The 15,577-nt window shown below is 47.9% G+C and overlaps 1 protein-coding gene across 3 annotated transcripts in view; it reads left to right on the top strand.

The window, feature by feature from the left end:
* The first annotated feature begins 2,296 nt into the window (after positions 1–2,296).
* Positions 2,297–15,577, top strand: part of Dyrk1a (dual specificity tyrosine phosphorylation regulated kinase 1A) — a 119,271-nt gene continuing 105,990 nt past the window's right edge. For 2 of the 3 annotated variants that reach the window (XM_032900382.1, XM_032900378.1), the window contains exon 1: positions 2,297–2,462. The gene's annotated coding sequence lies outside the window, so the exon portion shown is untranslated. The remainder of the gene's footprint in view (positions 2,463–15,577) is intronic. The other variant, XM_032900381.1, reaches the window with a different exon arrangement.

Below are 15,577 nucleotides of genomic sequence, written 5' to 3'. Positions count from 1 at the left end.
GAACTCTGGTCAATAGGGTGAGAGCCTGGAGGTGAGGCAGGAGGAACTGGAGGAAGCTTGTGTTTGGGAATGACCAGGTACTAACTCCTGTGAACTCACTGGACGCTCTTGGCTACTTGAGTTTTCAGATTAATTATGTTGTTTGTGGGCTTTAATTATATCAACAGGGCAGCCAAAAATATGTTTGTCAGATGCTGCAAATTTTTGATATCCAGGGCAGTCTAAGCAGGTTATTTTCCTTTCCCTGTCCTAATTTGCTTTAGTTTTGGTCTTTTTTTTTTTTTTTTTTCCCTTTTTCTGCCTGTGTTAAGTTGAATAGCTGCTTTAGTGTATCAATACTGTACTAACTATAGGGGGCTTGTTGGAAATCACTGAAGGCAAATGTTTCCTAGAGTCACACTTCAGGGAGACCGGTATTTACTGGTGTTTTTACATTTGTTTATAAGACTGCATCTGTTGCAAAGAGCTTAAGCAAACCCTCAACACCAATATGTCAAAAATCAAGTGTGGAAATTAATCCTGTTACATTTGGCGTGCAACAGTGTATATACATACACAGGAAAATATCTTTATGTATACCCTTTTAAGCTACTAGCTAACGCCATTATTTTAGAGTAGGTACAAAATACAATTTTAGCCAGTGGCTGTCTACTAATTACAAAGTAGCCAGCACAGCCGACTTCAATGTCAATGGCCTGAGAGCACACCAGGAGGTATTTAGCCAGGCGGAAGACAGTAGAATAAAAGAAAAACGAAAGGCAGAATTCCAGTAAAGATTCGACTGTTAGGGCCAAGTGGGCAAATTAAGAATCGGGAAACCGAGGTGACTTATGACAGGCAAGAATAAAAAAAAAAAAACAAAAAAAACCCCAAAACCAAAAATCCCAACCCCCCCGCAAAAAGCCCTGGGTTGGTCCTGGCAGGGCATTCCGATGGAGAAGCCGGGGAACCGGCGCCCGGGAGCGTGCCCAGCCTGGAAAGTTTTTGCGCGACCCGCGCGCGGGCACGGTCCGAGCAAGGGGCGGCCGCGCGCCTGCAGCCGCGGCCGGAATTCCGGAGGTGAGCCGGATGCCGGCGATCGTCGCCGCCTGCGCGGGCCCGGTCGGGCGAGGGGCTTTCGACGGCGGCCTCACCGGGCTGCAGGTTGGGCGGCCTGCCCTCCGCTCCCCTTCCCTGCCGTGCCGCGCGGGCGGGCTGCGGGCTCGCGGCGCGGGAGCGCGCTGCGGGGCGCGCGCTAGCCCGGCCGCAGTCGGCGTGGGAGCGAGCGCGGGGGCGGGGCGAGGCGGCCGCGGGGCGGCCGGCGCTCGCTCGCGCACCGGCAGGCCACCGCCTCGCCCCCGTCCCTTCCCTTCCCTCCTCTCCCCTCCCCCGAGCGAATCACGCGCCCTCCTCTGACACTCGTAGCGGGCCGGAGCTCCGAATTTATCCTTCACGTGACCTGAGGGGGGTTGGGTGGTTGGCTGGGGGACGGAGGAGAGAGGGGAAGGAGGGAACGGAATCTGCTGTTACCCGAGCAACAGGCCCCGCCCGCCGGCTTGGGGCCGGGGGGCGGGCGGAGGACGTCAGCACGTCAGCCGGGGTTTTGCGTTTTGATTGACAGTTGCTATAGCGACCGGGTCGGTCCGTCGCCATTTTGTTGGTTGGTTTTTTTTTAAACCCTTTCGCTTCCCGCCCGAATAATAATAAAAAGCCCCATTGGAGTGAGGCGGGGGTGGCGGCGGCAACCGCGGCGGGGGGATCCGGGGAGACTGCTGCCGTCGCTGCTGCCGATCGCAGCCCAGGTCGGGCTGAGAGAGCGGACTCCCCGAGCGGGGGTGCGGGCGCCACCGCCGCCGCCGCTTGTGCTGCTGTTCCTGCTGCTGCTGTTGGTGCCGCTGCCGCTGCCGCCGCCGCCGCCGCCGGCGAGCGGGCGGGACCGGTGTGAGTGTGAGGGAGCGTGTGCGAGGGCGAGTGTGCGCGCGGTGAGTGTGCGCGAGTGTCTGTGCGGGATCGGGGGCGGGCGGTCCGGGCTCTCCTGGCGGAGCCGCCGCCGCCGCCGCCGCCGCCGCTCGGGCCCCGGCGCTGCTCGCTGCGCAGCTTCGGAGCGCGCGCCATTTTGTGAGATTTACAAAATCCTCGTCGGGAAGAAGCGGCCGGCAGCGGCCGCCGCTCGGCGCCCGGCCTCGCCGCCGACGCCGCCCTCCGCACCAGGCCGGGCCGGGCCCGCCGCCGGCACTCAGGGGGCCAGGGACTGCGGTATTTGCCGGGAGGGGCTGTCGCCTCCCCCCGGCCGCGGCGCCGCCAGCCCGCCAGCCCGACGGACCCTGAGCCAGCGCGGCTGCGGCGCGGAGCCAGGACGCCGGGGCGGAGAGAGGCAGGCCGGGGCGGCGCTGGCTGCAGGAGGCCGCGGCAGGGAGCGCGGCGCGGGGCTCGAGGCTGAGACTCACCGGAGGGAGCGGCGCGAGCGCCCCGCCATCGTCCCGGTGAGTGTCCGCCCCGCCCGGCGCGGCGCGGCCCTGCGCGCGGCTTCCCGGGGCCTGCGAGCCGGGCTCGCCAGGCCTCTAGCGGAGGGAGGGAGGGACCTGCCATCTTAGGAGCGGGCGGGCGGGCGGCCCGGGGCCCGGGGAGGAAGGCCGCGTCCCCGAGGAAAGTTGCGGCGGGTGGGACCCGCTGCCTCGGGCCGGGCCGGCGCCAGACCTCCACTGGCCGCCCGGGCGCAGGGGAGGAGGCTGTCCTCCTCCTTCTCCTCCTCCTCCTCTTCCTCCTCATCCTCTGCCCCCAGCTCCTCCCTCGTCCCTCCTCTCGGTCCCCACCGGCGTGCGGAGCGCCGGGGTTCTGGGCAAGGACAATGCACGGGTTCAGAAAATGGGGCTGGCGGCTGGGAGGCGAGGACGCAGGGCCCGGCTGGGCCCGGCCGGCGAAGGTCGGCAGCCTGCTGTCTGCGAGGCCCAGTGGGCCCGCGCCCGGGCCTGGGGATCCGGTGTGCTTGGAAGTCGGGCGGCCAGCACGGGCGACCCAGGGCACCCTCGGAGGGGCCGGGGTGACCTGCTTAGCAGCGGGAGAAGACAGGAATTAGAATGGAGACCTGTGTATCGCTACAAAACTTCAACATCTATTTATAGGCGCAGACCCACTCAGGCTCCAGAGGCCCCAGAGCTGCTGAATATCAGCAGTTAGCTAGAGGCCCCTCCCTACCCCGAAATAGTTAAAAATGGCAAAATTCGTGAGTCAGTGACTCCAATGACTTGTCTTTGCCTAGCCCTAGATTATGTGACTCCTGTCGTCGAGGTGCAGCATCATCTGCTTCTTGAGTTCTGCCAAATCCCCAGAAAATATACCTTGTAACTGTTTTCACACTCGTAGATTAGTGCCAGGCCTTTTAAACTACAGTTTTATATATTCCCTCATATAACCTTCCAGTAGGAAATGTTACCCATTTTACAGATGAGTAGACTGAGCCTAGAGGTGGGCAGTGACTAGTCCAAGGTCATACAGCCAGGACTCCAGGAGGCCTATGTCAGTTGTTAGCCTCAGTTTCTGATCATCACCCCCTAACTTATTATTAAGTACTGTGTGATGACTCAGGGCTATAACCTAGAGACTGTTTGGGTACAGGTTTTGGTGGAGTTAATTTAGGGTTTGCAGAAGTACAGTTTAGATGAGCCCTTGTAATGAAACTTGTCACACACAACGCCCCCCACCCCCACACCCCAAGCAAACTAGTCTGCTTTTGAATGGAATAATTGAAACCATTGGTGCATTTTGTTCTTTGCGTTGAACTGTTATAGTATAGAGTTCTTTTTGCATATTGATAAGTCATAAAGTTTGGTGTGAAGTAATTTTTTGTCTTTAAAGACTTACATTTCTCTTGATACTTTGTACTTTGCATATTAAGAATAACTATTAGGTACTGATGTTAATAATGCAGTGGAATTACCTTACTTTTTGTTAAATTTCTTTTTAATTGTCTTAAAGAATTACATATTTAGATAGACTGTAAATGGAGCTCAAATTTCACTTGTCAAGGTTTCAGAGGAATAATGGCTAAGGTTTATTTGGTTATGTGAATTTTCAGAGTACATGTCTTACAGAAGAACCCTGCCCTTTGGAGCCTCTGCCCTGGCCTGATGGTGGTGTCTGTGGTACTGTTCAAACAGTTAGACTTAAGACCTCTGTCAGCATCTACACCAAGTTCTTGTAAAAATGGCCACAGAAAGTTCCTATTTAACCTCAGAGAGGCATAAGCTCAGAAATTCTAGAAGGGTTGCCCCTGTGTCTGTGAGACAAGGACACATATTTTGTATGCCTTGTGGATGTTGAAGAAATTGTTGTCTTTGAAGGAATAGAACTGAAGTGATGATAATTATTTGTAAGGATAGGAAATTAACTGAAGGATCCAGTGGAGCTTCTTGAAGACAGTGGTGTGTGATCTGTTAAAAATTTAACCTCAGCCATTGCTGTGTGCTATGGTTAAAAAAAAAATAACATTCAAGAGAACATGATAGTCAGAAAGACCCTTGGCTAGAGAAACCCCTTGAGAGTTGTGCTCTGTCACTGAGTTTTCTTTATGGCTGGATTCTGATGCTTGTGACTCACAGATGGGAGTGACAGTGGTGAGCGTGTAAGTTTGTGCAGTGCAGTGACTGAGGGTAAAGCTAAGATTCCTTGTTAGAGACATGGCATGAACTTTGTCATGGGTGTTATGTAACTGTCAAGGAAAACAGCACTGTGTGTGTTTACTTTGGGTATTACTTTACACCATGTTTAATAGCACAGAGATGTTAAGGAGTGTGTGGTTGGCAAATGTCTGTTCCAGAAAGAAATTTCTGTGTAGAATTTTGGATGACCAAGAACTATTTTGTACTGCAGGACATTATGCATAATAAGACTCATAGAGGGAGTGCTTAATTTGTGAATCTCTTGCTACTTGTGATGTGTATGTTAATTTGTCATTTGCCTCTTGTTCACACCTGCCAGCCCCTGCCCTCTTCCCAGCAACTTCTTTTCTACCTCTCAAGAAGGAGCTTAGCCCTCAAACCCAGCAAACACCATGAGTTTCCAGAGTCTGTCAAGAACTTGGCTCTGCACTTGCAGATATTAGTGTGAATAATCCTGTGGCATTTCTAGACAGTAACTTGGCCCAGATACTCTGCCTTGTGTTGAGTGCTTTGGTGGCCTTCTCCACTTGTACTTGCCTGCTTTCATCTTAGCAACGGATTTCTTGCTTGGACATAACAGACAGGATCACTTGTGGTTTCACAGTTTACCTGTCAGCCGTAGGACCAGAGTAGTAGTTAGTGTATGGAGTGGTGTGTATGGAGTGGTGTGCCTTCTGAAGGCTGGGACCCTGTGCTATCCTGTCCTCCTATCCTATCCACTGCCATGTTTGATGGCAAGACAGTCTGTGGTAATTCATAACCTAATGCTCGCACAGGTTGGGATTACAAAATATGGGGGTTAAAATTGGTATTTAACTACTTGGAAAAAATTATTATTTTGTTACCTAAAGTTGTCCCTAAATGAAGGAATCTTTTGAACTTATGCCTCATGTCAACTTCATAATGTTAAGCTGGAGTGTAAAGTCTCTTGTTGGGTATGTGAGAATTTAATGCAGGTTTTACATAACTAAAATAAAGGTTCATATTAGATAATGCAGGCAAGTGTTAGTTTTTAAATTTTAGTTTCATTTTGGTATATAAAAACAAAATGACTTGGAAGTACATTGTATTAAACAGCTATGCTTTTTAAAGTTATATTTTGGCTTTGAATTCTCCTTTGAGAATTCTATAACGAGTTACATTTCTTGGTTGAGAATGAAAACGTATGTTGGACATCTAAACTGTGCTTCTACCAATGCAAACGCGTGCTGACAAGGGGCCACGTTGGGTTCTTGGAAGCCAGTTCTGAATAGATGCTACTTTTCTCAAGGATGACTTTTATGTATGTTGTTATTGTTAATCAGCTAAATTTTCACAAGGAATACTTTTTGACTAAGGGATCCGTGTGTGTGTGTGTGTGTGTGTGTGTAGTATACAGTAGTCATGTAAAAGTCATGTCTCAAGTTACTTTACCATACAAAGTTGAAATCTCATAGTTGTGGGAGCCTGCTGTGAAGGTTTGACATGGTATGAACCCAGCTTTTAGAAGGCATCAACTCTTTAAACCACATCTTCATAGTCAAACAACCTCTAACTTTTTCTTTTGTTCCTTCTCTGTTTCTCTTTTTAAACTTTAAAAACCAAAACAATGTCAGCAATCAGTTGATTTCTGTTCAGAAATATTTAATGGGATCTATGGCTAAGGCTGTGTCTTGGGTGTGTCTGGGTAGGCTGCTGACCCTGGCATCTCTCCCAGAGCTTGATGATACCTGGTTCAGAGGAGTACTTGAGGCTCCAGGTCAGGACCCACGTCTTAGCATGGTGTCCTCCCCTATGACAGGAAGTTGGCAGCTGTCATGTTCTTGTGCAGATGGCCTCATGCATACTTCTCTTCTGCTTCCCTGTTTCCTTCTCAGATCTTTTTCAGACATACTCACTCTTTTCTTTCTCTGCATCACTGCCCCAGGATGCCTTTACTGTCCCCACCCTATCCCCCTCCCCTTAGCTGTGCTGAAAGTTAAGTCTGACTTTACACACAGGAGGCAAGTGTAGCCTCCCCCACTAGAGCCAAGGAAGACTTGTCCTTTCTTTTCACAGCCTTCATTGCTGATAGCTGTAGAATGAGTCATGGCTGATTTATATGCACTCACTCCTTTAATGTCTGTCTCCTCCTCTCCACTACACTGTCCATTAGACAGCAGGGTCTTTCCCCCATGCACTGTTACTCAGATTTAGTCATGTGGCCATACTTAGCTGCTCAGGAGGCTGGGATTTGTGGTTTTTGGGAGGTGGCTGTTTTTTGGCTGAGAATTTGCTTTTATAGACAGAATGAAGGAAATTTAAATATTGCTTGTTCACTTCTAAATATTTTGGAAGAAATACCTGGAAATAAGGCTGTTTATTGAACAGTCACTGTTCAGTTACTGGTCATTAAGCTTTTGTGCTATAGCTTGCAAACTCAGAACGCTCAGGCACATTGTTGGATCTGTACTGTATCTATATCTGTAGTCTGGTGAGAAGAATGAACTAGTACTTTTTTAAAATTCTTTTGTAGTGAAGATATTTGGGGGCTAATAATATACTGTTTTCTGACAGAAACGAATTTTTATAGTTGTAGTATATCATGTAAATAGTAGAATGTGAACTTTTGGATTTAACCTGCTCGTGACCACAGCAGGTAGTCCTAGGCTTACACTGATGGTAGAGTGAAACTTGGGTCTTGGCGCTCTCTCAGTGTCCAGTGCTGGGAGGACGGTAGCACAGTGACCTAGGAGAGATAGTCATTACATGACGCCTCCTCCTGGAGTCATGGCTGGGGGACCCAGCCTTCTTTTTAGCAGTTAGTAGATCTCATGGGACTGGGGCAGACTGACCTGCTCTCTTCTGGAGAACTTGTCAGGTTTTGGGATTCCCAAGGTCAGACATTTTTGTATAGTTTTGGGATGACTTCTGGAATGAGCTTTGGACTCCAGGCCATCCTGATACAGCACAGTCATGTGTGAAAAGCTCTGAGGGACTTGATTTATCCCGCCTTACCAGAGGAGGAGTGCAGAGAAACTGGGTGTCTGAACTGTACTTGGATGGGCTGCTCTGACTGGTGCTCTCCCAACTCCTGGCGTGTTCTTTGTAGTTGGAATAGAGGCAAGGGTTTATGGTGCACCCACAATTACAGGGTCCCTGTCAGACACAGCGCACTTTCTTCACACAGGGAGTTCATTCCTAGGGAAGGCTTGCTATGATTAATTTCCTTTTAGCCCCACAGAAAAATAGTCCATGTTAGTCAGAGAAACATTTAAAGGTAAGAATTGAGGTGTTTATAAGGTCTGTTTGGTTGCAGGACTCTGGTGGGTGGCACTGGGTGGTGGATGGATGGTGAACCTTGGCATGATTAGATGGACACAAAGCTTGTGTCCCAGTATTACGACTTTGCTTCTTACCTGGTTGCTTACGGCTTTCACTGGTTGGAACTCACTCTGTTAGCTCCTCTAATTTAAAGTGGAAACAGGCCGAGGAGTAGCCTTTCCTATTATCAGGGTGATGCTATTTTATCATTCACCTGGGTGTCACTTGGGAGTCAGAGGTCAGCAGCCGGACTAACAGGAGACTGCTGAGATGGAGGGAAGAGTCTGTCACATGGACTTTTTCCTGAGGAGACATGGTGTCTGACAGCTTCACTTGGTGGGGTGGACTGTCATGGGTACGGTTAGGAGAGGCTTCTCTGGGGTTACGATTGTCGTCTTCTGGTTGCTGGAGTGTGGCAACACTCTTGGAGGTCCTTCCATGTACCAGACAGAGAGAGAGAGTATCCCTGTTTCTCTAGTATCTTTCTAGCATGGGGGGTTTCTATCTTAGCAATATAGCAAACATTTGATGTAGTTCTGATCACAGAGGCAGTTCTAGTCTTTAAAGATCCACAAGGGATATATAAAAGGTGAACTGCTATGGAATGGTGTCACATCCCCATTCTCCTGGGCCATAGGTGGTAACTACTCACAGGCTTCCTACCAGACGAGTCTGTGAGCACGCATGCACAGTTAGACCTGCATTGCATTTACTATGTGCTGTGCTGTAGAAGCGTGCTAGATACGCCCCTCCGATGGGGAATGAGACAGGGTATTGTGCACACTTGGCAGCATCCCTAGTCTTGTTTCTAAGGTTTATAGTTGCATATATCTGTGTGTGCATGCAATAGCTATGCATTTAAGAGTCAAAGATAAACTAAACATAACAGCTTTTTGACTTAAACTCCATACTCACCAGCCGACAGGTTAGTCTTTCTGCGTATGTGTCTGTGTATCTGTGTGTCTCTCTCTGTGTATGGTGTATGTATGTGTGTATTGTACGTGCGCTTGAGTGTAACTGAACCCTGAACCAAGGGTATTGCCTGCTGTAGGCCACTGCTGCACCCCTGTGCTACATGGTCCCGTCCTTTCTTTTACTTGGAGGCCAGGACTTACTAGTGTCTCGTTACTAGCCTTGGCTTCACTCCGTGTTCCAGGCAGGCCTTGAGCTCAGACTTGCCTGCTTCAGCCTCTGGAATAGCAGGGGTTACAGGCCTGTGTCACCTGGCCTGGCTTTATTTATTTATTTATTTATTTATTTATTTATTTATTTATTTATTTATTTTGGTGACTGTCTCTCTCTGTAGTCTTCACTAGTCTGGAATTCACTATGCAGCTCACACTGGCTTCAAACTCACAGCAGTCCTCCTGCATTCTCTCAGGTGCTGATGTTATAGGACTGAGCTACCATACCTGACACGTGTGTGTGTGTGTGTGTGTGTGTGTGTGTTTTCTTTTTTTCAGTTTTTGTTTGTTGTTTCTATGAAAAGGCCTAGCTGTATATGTCTGGCTAGCCTGGGACTTGCCGTGTAGACCAGTCTGGCCTTGAACTCACTGAGATCTGCACACCTCTGCCTTGGGGTATTAGGATTAACATGTGTGCCACCTGCCACCTTCTTTACAATATTAAAGACTATTTGTGTGTCTGTATGAGTGTATGTCACATTTGTGTAAGTGCCAGAAGAGTGTGTTTGATCCCCTAGAGCTTATGGGCAGTTATGAACACCTCAGATGGAGCTGGGAACTGAACTGGATTCCTCTGGAGGAACAGTATCTTGATGGGATCTCATGTGGTTCAGGCTACCTTGAACTCCTTATCCTCCGGCCTCAGCCCCTAAAGTATTGCTGTAGGCATGTGTCGTCATGCCTGCCCACTTTGCGCCATACTTGGGAACTATTTCGTTTTATACCCATTCTCTGGTGTATTTAGTTCTCATGAAGGATATTAAAATTGTTTTCACATGTAGCTCTATTAACAGTGCTGCTCTTATGTACACTGGCACATGAACTTGTGCTCTGAGCATTTGCTGTGCGATACCTGTTCATAAGGAAGACTGTGTACCAGGCACATTTGAATATATATTGCCAAATTGTCTTTTAAAATATAACACCAGTTTATGTGTTTACAATCAGGGTCTGAAGAGTGCATTTTCCTTTTTTTAATTTTAATTTAAATTTTTTTGTTTTTTGTTTTTGAGGCAGGGTTTCTCTGTAACAACCTTTGGTCTTGGCTGTCCTGGAACTCATTCTAAGACCAGGCTGGCTTCAAAATCAGAGATCTGCCTGCCTCTGCCTCCAAGTGCTGGGATTAAAGGCCTGTGTCACCACTCCCGGCTTTGTGTTTTTCCAAATCTTTTTTTTTTTTTCCCCCGGAGCTGGGGACTGAACCCAGGGCCTTGTGCTTGCTAGGCAAGTGCTCTACCACTGAGCTAAATCCCCAACCCCCGTTTTTTCCAAATCTTAAGTTTTACATATTTGACATTTTGTTTGGATTTGCTTTTGTTTAATTACAACTGAAGACTGAATTTGAATCTTGAATTGTACTCCCTTCTCCCCCATTAGGATCCCAGCCCAGTGTACTGATATCCCCTGGCCTCAGCCTCCTGAATGCTGGGAACTACAGGCAAGGACCCCATCCTGGTTTAGGGCCTATGTTTTAAATGACAGAGTAATCATTCTTTGTTAGATACTTGGTTAAAGACGGAGTTGATTATTTTCTGGTTTACCAGAAATTTTCTGTTGAATAATTTAATGCTTTGATAAATTGTAAGAGTCTACAGGGTCTTCCTTCTCAGTTGAGAAAACAAGTTTTCTGTATGAGATGTGAGTGGTGGTCTCTGTTGATTGTAAAGGGGAAGGGAATCTGACTGCTTTCAGAGATGTGTTCAAGGAAAGCTGGATGCAGGCAAGGCCACTTAGAGGTGTATTGAAGGAAAAGTGAGCACAGGCAAGCCTGTGATTTGAGAGGCATGGCCGTGTGGAGAACTTGTGGGAGTGGAGCACAGGGAGGTGAGATAGTTGGGAAGCTTGAGTGAAGTTCTGTTGATCAGATAAGGCCGTGTTCCCTTGATCAGTTGTGGTATGGCCTTGGAGAAAGAGGCAAGGGAAGCCCAACACACCTGAAGGGGAGGAGAGAGCTGGACTGAAGGAATGAGAGTTGTGGCTGGCGCAGTGAGGAGGACTTGGCAGGCTGGTGGAAAGTGTGAGAGGCTGCAAAGGACAAGGTAAGAAGACATCAGGCAGGAGAAGGTCTCAGTTACGTGTTTAGTAGACAGCAAAATGCATTTCTGGATTCGCAGAGCAGTGTGGCTGGGGTTCTGTGGGTGGAGAGCAGGGGATTAAACCAGGCTACTGGAGGGTGCTGTGGGAGGGTTGCTTAGCTCACAGGAGTGTGACAGTTGAGACTCCTTCCTACTGGAAGGAACCGAAGATAGAACTAGTAGAGTACTTTGTGACTTCTATTATGGTGGGGGGAGCAGTTTGCAGCATCACCAAGGATGAGAAAGTGGGGTGGAGGGAAAAAAGGAGATTTTGAAACTGTGACTTTGGGGGGGGGGTGTTGTTTCCAAGACAGGGTTTCTCTGTGTAGCTTTGGTTGTCCGTGATCTCAGTCAGACTGGCCTCGAACTCACAGAGATCCTCCTGCCTCTGCTTCCCGAGTGCTGGCACTAAAGGCATGCACTACCATCACCCATTGAAACTGACTCTGGAAAGGAAAAGTCGTTTCCTACTTTACAGTTGGAGATGCAGAGTGGCGGGGTGTGCGAGGGCAGTCACATCGGGTTCTTAGTGTTCTCGTGGAAATCTCGTGTCGCATTGATTTGTACGTGTGTCTTAATTAGAAGACTGATAGAACTACTGATTAATTAGGCAGGATCTCACTACACGTGTGTGTGTGTGTGTGTGTGTGTGTGTATGAATACAGACATATACATATGTACATGCACACACATACACGGCTGGCTTGGAACTCACTGTGTAGACCAGGCTGACCTTGAACTCACTCAGAGTTGCCTACTTCTGCCTCTTGAGTGCTGGGTTTAAAGATGTGCACCACCATGCTTATTAGAACTGTTTACTTAGCACCAAAGAGTGCCAAATATCTAACTGGAGCCTGGAAATCAACTCTAAGACAAGGGCCACTGTTGCCTTTGCCATTAAGAAATGTTCTAGTGGAAAATATTTTATAGTTTGCAGAGTAGAATTAAGAGTATAGTCTACAAAAGCCATACATTAAGTTCTCATTTAAAGGGACATAGGATCTTCGATTTCATGATTGTAAAAATATCTTTGAAGGTCAAAAAATATCTTAGAGTCCTTTCGATAGGTAATTTTGAGCTAAACTATATTTAGATATAAATAGGACTCTAGTCCCTGAGACAAATACTGTCTGCTGAGAACCTTGTTGTGATTTGATAATTTTTTCTTAAAAATTGTCATTACAGTGGTTTTTTTTTTTTTTTTGTATCTTTATATCACACACATTCCTTATTGATGGACAATTCCTTTTGTGATAGAAAAGATTCTGAAAGTTCTTCAAAACAGCATAAATATAAGAAAATGAAAAGGATCTCATTGGGTATACTCCAGTTTTGTCCATTGTCTTACCGAATCTCATGGCATAGTTGAGAAAGTTGGTGAGTCGGGTGAGCCCCTGGAGGCCGGCCAGTGTGCTCAGTGGTGCTCAGTGGTGCTCAGTGTGCTCAGTGGTGCACAGTGGTGCACAGTGGTGCTCAGTGTGCTCAGTGGTGCTCAGTGTGCTCAGTGGTGCTCAGTGTGCTCAGTGGTGCTCAGTGGTGCTCAGTGGTGCACAGTGGTGCACAGTGGTGCTCAGTGGTGCTCAGTGTGCTCAGTGGTGCACAGTGGTGCTCAGTGTGCTCAGTGGTGCTCAGTGTGCTCAGTGTGCTCAGTGGTGCTCAGTGGTGCTCAGTGTGCTCAGTGTGCTCAGTGTGCTCAGTGTGCTCAGTGGTGCACAGTGGTGCTCAGTGTGCTCAGTGGTGCTCAGTGGTGCACAGTGGTGCTCAGTGTGCTCAGTGGTGCTCAGTGGTGCTCAGTGTGCTCAGTGTGCTCAGTGGTGCTCAGTGGTGCTCAGTGTGCTCAGTGGTGCTCAGTGTGCTCAGTGGTGCACAGTGGTGCTCAGTGGTGCTCAGTGTGCTCAGTGGTGCTCAGCAGCATCAGGGGAGAGAGGGAGAGGGTTTAGAACTCATGGCAGGCAGCTTGGCGAAGGCTTGTATGTAAGAGATAGAGCCCTGTAAAGGATGAAGGCTGTGAAGGAGATGGTTAGGGAATAGAAGTTCAGTTTGAAAGGGCAGCAGCGGAGAGGGATTTGGTTGTCTTGAGAAGCAACACTTCTCTGTCATTAAAAAACAAAAGAAAACTTCTGGACAGAGGTTGTGGTACTGAGCTTGTGGAAGCCAGAGGTCAGCCTCCAGAAACTTTTCTCAAGATCCACCCACTTTCTCTTTTGGGACAGTCCCTTTCCCCATGCAGAGTTCGCTGATTAGTTAGAACTTTTTTAGTATTCTCTGTAGAAATCAGCTGATTATTATTATTTTTTTACCTTTGAAATTTTGCAACCATAGGCATTCCAGGTACCTAGTACAGTATAAGCATGAAATAAATGTTTGTTGAATGAATCAGTACGTTGTAACTTTTTTATTTAATTAGTCCCAAGGACATTTGCATGTGGAATAAAGAGTAGGGCAGGGAATTTGGAAGCCTAGCAAAGGGCAGAGGCAAAACTTGGTAGAGATAGATAAAACTGGAATCCGATGTGCCGGCACACTCAGCCCAGTTCTGAGGCAGGGGTGTAGTGAGTTGAAGCTTCATAGTGAGTTCTGGGCTACAGAGTGAGACCCTCCTTAAACCAAAAGCACCGGGCAGTGGTGGTGTGCGCTTTCAATCCCGGCAGAAGTGGAGAGGCAGAGGAGAGGCAGAGAGGCAGAGAGGCAGAGACAAGCATATGTCTGAGTTTGAGGTCAGTCTGGTCCACATAGTGAGTTCCAGGACAGTCAGGACTACACAGAGAAACCCTGTCTCAAAAAACCAAAACCAAACCAAACCAAACCAAACCAAAACCCAAAAGCCACCAAAAAGATTGGAGAACTTTAAGTGCTTTGCATAGGAGGAAGAAAATTACTTATTTGTAGATTAATGCTTATAAATGCCTACTGTTGGGACACTACTGAATGTGGGAAGTGGAAAGATGGAGCCCTCTGTAGTAAAGGAATAGCCTATTTCAGTTTACTGGAGTCCATACAGCTATTAGTGGACGTTTGGAGCGGATTTATTGGTTGACCGAGACAGGATCTTACCAAACTACCCAGGCTGGCATCAGACTTCATTTCTGCCGTGTGTGTGTGTGTGTGTGTGTGTGTGTGCTCCAGAGCTGCACTCACTGCCTGTCCTCCTAGGGCAGCTTAAAATCTGAGAGGAGGGGTTGGGGATTTAGCTCAGTGGTAGAGCGCTTGTAGAGCGCTTGCTAGAAAGGCCCTGGGTTCGGTCCCCAGCTCCGGGAAAAAAAAAATCTGAGAGAAATCAGCTTGGATGGTGAAGTCCTCATTCCTTACTCCTAGCCAACAGTGACATTCATTCAGCCAGAACTTAGATCGGCTTTGTAGTAGGTCTTATATGCACTTTTAAAATAAGTCTAGCTTTGGAAATGACAAAGAATGAAGACAGGAGTATGGATGGATCCTTTTGGCTGGGATTTCCACTTTCGGTTGTTTGGATGGCAGAACAAGAGTGAGGCAAAGTTTATTGGGTGAAGAGGTTTTCAAAAAGTGAATCTTGTAACCATGGTTGGAAACTAGTGAAGCTGGCAGTTTTGCCAGGTGCAACAATTTCTTTTTTGTATTTTGTTTTTTCGGGACAAGATTTCTTTGTATGATCTTGGCCATCCTGGAGCTAGCTCTGTAGACCATGCTATCCTCAAACTCAGGGAGACCAGCCTGCCTCTGCCTCCCAAGTGCTGGCTGGGATTAAAGTTGTTCACGACCACTGCTGCCTGGCTGCAACAGTTCTCTGTTTTTTATTCTTAGTGCAATTTCATGACTTTTCTTAGTGATGAAGTTTCATAGTCAATATTTGGAAAAGCAAATATTTGGGTAACTTGTTGAAGATGTCCTTCCTCCTTGTGCCTGGCCCCTTGCTGGCTTCTTGTGACATAGCCATGGATCAGATTGATGTAACTGGTCCCTGCCCCATGGGAGCTCACTGGAAAGAAATGTTAAAAAAAAAAAAAAATGGGTTACATGCTGTACAAACAGTTTTTGTATTAGTTCTTTGGCTTAGCGTTGATGGTAACGCTTTATACTTACTTAATCTCTGGTAAGGTGGGGATCAGGATGGGGATGGCGGTTGGTCCCCATCCTGCCTGTGCTGGCTGCCTTGGGAGTCAGGCACATTGTAGAGTTGTGTTTAGTGGCAGTGCATCTACCCCAGAGGCAGCAGTGAGGGACTCCAGCTGTAGTGTTTAACTCTGTTTTCATTGGTGTCAGGACAAAGGACAGTTGTCGTGTCTTGGTGTTTTCTTCATTAAACAGGGTCTATGGTTGGAATTTGGCTGGCCTGACTGCCTTTGTACCTGACTTTGCCCCTGTACAGGTTTTCTGTTAGTGACTTACTTTAAGGCTAGTGAAAGCCAGAGCTAGTCCTAGC

Source organism: Rattus rattus, chromosome 4 (assembly GCF_011064425.1).
Source record: "Rattus rattus isolate New Zealand chromosome 4, Rrattus_CSIRO_v1, whole genome shotgun sequence".
NCBI classification, from domain to species: Eukaryota; Metazoa; Chordata; class Mammalia; order Rodentia; family Muridae; genus Rattus; species Rattus rattus.
This window is presented reverse-complemented; position numbering and strand designations above follow the sequence as displayed.